Genomic DNA, 7,414 nt, shown 5'->3' with positions numbered 1-7,414 from the left:
GTGGTGGTAGTGGTAACACCTCCTTCTGTGGTGAGCAGCCTCATTGCACACTAGTTTTGTGCAGTTTGCTATTGCCTATGGAAATCCCCCAACTCCCTGAAAAGATTTATGCAGCTATTTTTACAGTACACTGCACTCACCTCTCCTAGCTTGTTCCCCTTTCATCCTCTGTCCCTCTCTCTCTCTTCCTTGACCATAGTGAACTTCCCTTAGTTCCTCCCAAATGCTAGCCTTCGACTTCTTCTAGCATCTGGAGTCTGCATCTCTGTGTGCCACTCTCTATGTTGGATCCTTTTCCACTTTAATTTATCGGGCTGACTCCCACTGCACTCTTGGACTAAATGGCACTGCTGCAATTTTCATCGGTTAGTAACTTTTCTCAGCCAAGACTGAGTTGAGTGCACCCATCAGAGGCTCTTAGACCCTTTCCTCTTTCCATGGTGATGCCTTGCTTCCCTTGAGACACTGCGTGCTTCCTGAGGGAGGGACTCTACCCGCCTCGGGGAGGCTGTACCTGAAGCACCTCACACGTGGGAGGCGTTCAGTAACACTGGCTGGTGGCTGTCCTTGCCGTAACAGCTGTGCCTTTAAATCATGCAGGGGCAAAATTGCTCCTGGGGTTTGAAGCAGTTTACCTGTGCAGATTAAAAAATGGTCTGATTTGGTTGTGTGAATGAATGAGATACTCCAATTATTCAGTTAAGAAGTCCACATCTCCGACGTTCTTTCATATGAAAATGTATTAAAAAACCAAATAAAGAACAAAAATAATTTCCACGTAATAAAGTTGGACAGAAAAAGCAAAACATACACAAGCTCTCTGATAAGGATTAGAGAGGAGATAGAGAAGGTGAATAGTTCTAAGTATTTAGCCCACAGCGCTGGCACTTTTGGTCTCTGGATAACGCCTGAAAATGAATTGTTGCCTAAACCCCATTGCTACCTCGCTCTATTTCTCTTTCCTTTCTCTGTTGGAAATAGAAAAAGTGCATCTACCTCCAAAGGCAGAACGCCAACTGGTGCCATTCAGAGCAAAATATAAACACATTTATCCTATCAGGAAGCCAGAATTACAAGGAAGATATTTATATAATAGAAAAGAGTGAAGTGTAATGGGCTTAGCTTTTAATACATGCTCTGCTCTCCTAAGAGAGGCCAGGATCGCAGCATTGAATCTCTTGCCTTTACAAGTCCATAAATGGTACACCTAGGACAGATAGGTTATTCTATTTAATTCTCTTGTTTCCTTACCCTAAGAAGAGAGGACACTGTCGTACAGCTACTTGGGATTATAAAGAGCTCGGGCTTCCCTAAGGCTCACAAGAATCATGGAGTTTTCACACTAGTTTAAAAGATTTATCTCTGCGTGAGGGTTGGCAATTTGCTAAGCATCAAACCATAGCTAATTTGTGTGCTAGTTACTACCCAAGTCTGGAGCTTCCATCCCAACTTTGCACATCTCTGCTAGTTGGGTCCCACTGGGGTTTTGTGTGGGGCGGCTACGTGGTGATTTCTTACCTGCTCCTGGATGCTTTCATACCAATGCTCACTTGCCTGGGCTGCACAGCAGAGAGGGATTTTTCTTTCAATGCTTTAAATGCCTTCTGGAAAATAGAATGAAAACAGACTATTACCCATTTTTCCATGGTGACAAGAATTTTAAAACATAGCTATTTAAAAACAAACAAACAGACTAAGATTTCAAAGAAAATGAAGCCCACTAGGCACTAGGTGGTTGAGGTAGGTAATGAGGATGCGAATTAAGGCGATCCACCTAAAGGCTCTGTTTGTGGAAGCCCAGAATGGCAATAGTGGAGGATCATTTTCCTGCCTTCGGATTGCTCCTGTCTGGCTCTGTGGCACGACTAGAATTTCTGGGGTCCAGTACTGTGGGATATGCCTCCATCTTATAGAAATGGTGCCTGGGGACAGCAATTTATAAGAGTGCGTGGACAAATCAGATGCTAGAAAATCGAAGCTCCTCCAAGACTAGAGACCAGCCTGTTCATAACGGGAAACAGAGGAGGTAAATTAGCTTCAATGTACATTTTGGATTAACTAAACATTAGGCAGTTTTCTTCATGATTGTAGGCCCCTAATTTGCCCTTGCTTTGAGCATTTCGTTTATGAAATTTGGAGTTGCAAATTCATTATGTGATCCTTTGAAACAGTCATCCTTGTGTTTCCCATCAGCAGATACAACCAACTTCAGATCAGAGATATTTGACAAAAGCTCCTCCACAATGCAATAACACAACTATTTAAATGGCATTTACATTGCGTTAGGTGCTATAGGCAATTTAGATATGCTTTAGAGTAGATGGGAGGATATGTGTGCATACGCAAGTGTGATGCTATTTTATATAAGAGATTTGCCCATCATTTATCTTGGTATCTCCAGGCCTGGGGAGATAGCTCAGTGGCATAAGTGCCTAGCTTGCAACATAAGGTCCTGAGTTTGGTTCCTAGTATCGGAAAAAAAGAAAAGTATCATCTTGGTATCTCCATAGGGTCCTAGAACTAATCTCCCAGGGATTAGTCCATCACTCAGTAACCTCTTCCTTAATATTCTCCAAAACATTCACAAACCCTGGGGAACCTTAACCTCCCTGCCCACCACCAGCAGCAGCAGCAGCAGCAGCAGCAGCAGCAGCAGCAGCAGCAGCAACAACAGCAACAGCAACAGCAACAGCAACACTGCTTCATCAGAGCTGGCTTCAGTCTTGAAGCCAAGCTACTGCAATTGAAGCCAAGCCACTCCCTCACTGCAATTGTCTTGAACCAACTATGTACATCTCTGGTACACTTCTTGCTTGCCAAAGTTTCATGCTGGAGAAAGGGTGATGAGGATATTGAAGGCCATTTAACAAGTCAGATATATTAGTGTACTGGGGTGCCCAAAGAAAGCACCATTGATCAGGTATTTTAAATATCGGAAATTACTGTACTATAGGGCTGGAGCTGTCAAGAAGCCCAGGGTGCTAGCAGGCCTGCTTTCGCCTTTGCTTGCAGATGTCCCTTTTCTGTCTGCTTCTGGGTGTGGTCTTTCCCCATGTGTGTTCCCACTGTCTCCTTGGGCATCCAAATCTCCTCTTCCCATAAATCAGATCTAACTAGGACCCACACTAATGACTTCTTCACCCTGACCCTTTTAAAAAATCTCCTCTCCAATATAGACCTATACTGAGGTACTGGAGAGTCAGAATTCAAGACACAAATTTTTCATAGAGACAGCTCAGGTCTTAACACCAAGTCTATTTTTGGTATTATGGTCTCTACCACTCCCTTCATAGAGATCATTTTACCTCCCCAAGCTACCACCAAATTTGGAAAACTTGGTATTTCTCAAGGATGGCAGTGCACACATCACTCACTTCCTACCCCTAACACCTAAAGAGCAGTATGTGGATAAATAGTCAGTGGCTGCAAGGACAGAAAATGAAACATACGGAGAGGCTGGGGCTATGGGGTGGAGAGGTGATTACTCACCAGAGGTTACAGCTTTGCAAGATGGAGCTATTCATTACAGAAATTTAACTTTTGCTCCCCTACCTTAAGAAGTCACCCTGAAGTGAAGATCAACATAGCTCTTCCTTAAAATTCTGTAATTATGGAACTGGTATAATTTATATTATTTTTTCCTGCAAGTGCAAATTAAATAAAGGACATTTACTACAGATGACAATTTTGCTTAGTCTATTTTGGCAGGCCTTCTCTTCCAACAAGCTGGCATCCACCCATACGTACCAATTACATTCTAAAGGACTGCCAAGGAAGGCTCAAACTGTGCTTGGAAAGAATTTCACAAAAGGAAAAGGAAAGCTGTAAAGTTCCCATCGGCGTGTGTATAAAGCTCATAGTATTACTTCTGATTAGATTTTACTTTCTATTAGAATAACCCAGATGCTATAAAATCAAAAAGGAGCAATTATGTTATTACAAGATATGTACATTCTTTGAAAAATTCAGCTGACTGTTAATTTTAAAAATTGATGAGAATACTGTGAGCCAATTTATCTCATTAATAACCCACTGCCTGTTAAGAATTCAGTGATGTTCTCTAAAATAAAGTTATAAAAGTAGAGGATTTTATGAATTAGGTCTAAAAACACCTTTCAGGATGATAAAATCGTCCTTGAACAACTGAAGTTGAAAGCCAAGTTTTGCTGTTGCCAAGCTATTGGGTGTAGGACTAAGCAAAGAAATATGGGCTTAGCTTTTGCATAGAAGTTTTGCTCTTCTGGCTAGTTTTTAAGAAATATATATGAATATCGAATTACTTTTCTATTTGATTTCATATACTTTATGCATGATTTATGCATGTCTTGTGGGGTTTTCTGTTTTATAACTTTCCCTGAGAGATACAGTTTTAACCTTAATGAATGTAGTTTTATAAATTCATATAATATGACCCTTAAAGACCCCCAGGATACGTGTTAAAGGCTTGCTCCCCAGCCTTTGGTGCTGTTAGGGAGTGGTGAAAGGAGGAAGTTAGGTCACTGGGGATTTCAGCACCTTGGCCTCTCCTTTTCTGCTCACTTCCCCAGCCACCATGAGGTGGGGGGCTTTTCTGCCACATGCCCTCATCGTGGTGAGCCATACTGCCACAGGCCCCAAGGCGAAAACTGACCAACTATGCAGGGAAATATCCAAATCTATGAGCCAAAACAAACATATCCTGTTTTTTAAGTTTATTGTGTCAAGTATTTTGTTATAGTAAGGAAAAGTTAACATATGCATTTCCTATGCACACTCTAAGCCTGACATTAACATTTACTAAACTGAATCTTATTCATTCTTCCTACCCATGAAATTCAAATCATTGGGCAGTTGCTCTTCTCTTATTCTATTTTCCTGGACTTCTTTATTACTTCTAGTGCACTTCTAGTCTCTTGTTTTCTAGCCACACACTTTTCAGCTTTTTATCTCACCGTATCCTCTTTCTCCATTTATTCACTTTGGGGTGGGAGAATAGTCACTCTACAGTTCTGCCAATTTTCTCAGTAACCATAATTATAATCATCTTTGCCTCGTATTTTCTGTGTGATAGGAAACAAGCATGGTGTCTGTTATAACTTGTATTTAGATGTCCCCTCAAAGCCTCATATGTTTATAGGTGCAGCTTTTCAGAGGCAACTGTTTTTAGGGTGGATTAAGAGTGTGTGAATATAGACTAAGGGTATAATAACTGAATTAGTCCACTGATTGGTTCAGCATAGCTCTTGGTGTCAGTAATGGGAAAGCCCCATTTTGGATGGGCCCATCCAAAAGGATTATAGTCTTGATGGGTTAAAGGGAAAGGCAGGCTTGCTGCTGCTGCTGCTGCTGCTGCTGCTGCTGCTGCTGCTGCTGCTGCTGCTGCTGCTGCTGCTGCTGCTCCTGCTGCTGCTCCTACTCCTGCTCCTGCTGCTGCTGCTGCTGCTGCTGCTGCTGCTCGCTGCTTTCTGCTTTCTTCCTGCCACACCATGAATTGCTTCTTCTCTGTGAGGCCCCTCTGCAATGCTGCCCTGCTTGGATCCAGCTAACCATGGACTGAAACCTCTGCAAAGTGGGAGCCATACTGAACTTCCTCCTTTAACTTGTGGATTTTGGATATTCTGTCTCAGCAAGAAGAAAAGTAACTAAAGCAGAGTAGGAATAATTCATTTATTCTTCACAACAACCCTATGAGGTAGGTGCTGCTGCTTGTTATCTTTGACACTGTAAAGATGAAGGCTCTAAGCTACAGAGAGGATGAGAAGCTTGTCAATGAGGCACAGTTAGCAGTAATGCCAGGATTTGAACATAGGTGTCCGGCTTCAGAGTGTTTGGCTACTTATGTAAGTGATAGGTGTTCACTGTGATATGAGTGAAAGTGCTGCATGGTGACCCTTGGAGACTTCTAGCAAACCTCCATACTTTTTAGTTCTTCCAAGTGAAGATGACTCAGAAGACAAATGTATATTCTCAAGTCTTACAGTGAATTATGACAGAAGTATTTGTGCTGCAAAATGCTAAAAATTAAAATGCCTTTAATCTTCCAGCTTAAAAGCAAAACAAATTGTTAATACCCATCTGTGGAAAGGCCCTGGATTTGAATCAAAAGCCAGTTTGGTGGCAAGTGAAAGGACAATATGGACAGCCAGGCCATTTTAAGTAGATACCATTTATATAAAAGGCTCAGAAGACATTTTCAGCCACATTTTTTTTTGATACAGGGTCTTCCTACACAAGTCAGACTTACAGTGATCCTCCCAATTCAACCTCTATAATACTGAGCTTATAGGTGCGCACCACCACATCCAGTTTTGTACCAGGGATTGAACTCAGGACCTTGAGCTTGGCAGGCAGGCACTTAGACCGCTGAGCTGTTTCCCCAACCAGAGTCACATTTTAATCATATACAAATAGTGGGAAAAACTCACAAGGCAGAGGTCATCTCAGACAACTCCTTAATGTACACAGATGCCGCTGAGCACTGGCAGCCTCCACCCTCCAGAGACAGAGACAGATTCAGGACATGACCTGAAGAGGGAGGGACAGAGCTAAAGTTTGTTGAGTAGCCTGCAATACTGCATCAGTTAAAAGTATAAGCCCCACAAACTGCAAGCAAGGAAGACTGAAAGTAGAGGGAGAAGATCAGACTGTCAGCACCATATTGTGTTTGGATTTAACATTTAACAAGGTCCTTTGGCATTTCTACTGTACCACAAACTGAATCTTATAAATTTAAACTTATGATTTCATATTCTTGTATAGACCTGTCCAGCTTTATACAAATGGTCAAATGCAGTATTTTCATAGATTATGGGTTTTTGCCTTATTTTCTCATGCTAGCATTTGTCTTCCCATTTTGATCCCCATGATTTTATCTATTTTATCCCAATTTTTGTCCTTCCATTTTGTTCCATGCTTTAAATAATATGCGAGTAATTTGTAGCTTCATATAAATATAAAGAAAAATGTACATCTAAACTTATATATAAATATGTAATACATATTGTATATGTACACGGATTCATATATTCAGAGCTTAAATGCATATACATAATACGTATGTTTTCTCTTAGTTAAGTTTTCCTTCTGTGTTCTATTTTTAATCTGCAGAAATGAAAAGAGGACTCAAAAAGGTCATCTGCTGGTAAGATCCTTTCTTTGTGTTAACAAAATCCTATAAACTGAGTGGCTTATAAACAACACACATTTATATTCCACCGTTCTGGAGGCCTGAAATCCAAAATCAAAGTAGCAGAGGGTGTGGTATCTTGTGAAGACAAACTTACTGTCCATTAACTTACTGGTTCCAGGGGGCTTGTGGGTTAGCTCAGTTGTTTAAGCACCTGCTGGGGCAAACCCAATCACATGCAGGGGACCGCGGTTCCATCCCCAGCTCCCCATGCCTTACCAGACCACCCCCCTTAAGGCAGCCTGAGCC

The sequence above is a fragment of the Octodon degus genome, unplaced genomic scaffold (genome assembly GCF_000260255.1).
Source record: "Octodon degus isolate 3935 unplaced genomic scaffold, OctDeg1.0 scaffold00118, whole genome shotgun sequence".
NCBI lineage: Eukaryota > Metazoa > Chordata > Mammalia > Rodentia > Octodontidae > Octodon > Octodon degus.
This window is presented reverse-complemented; position numbering follows the sequence as displayed.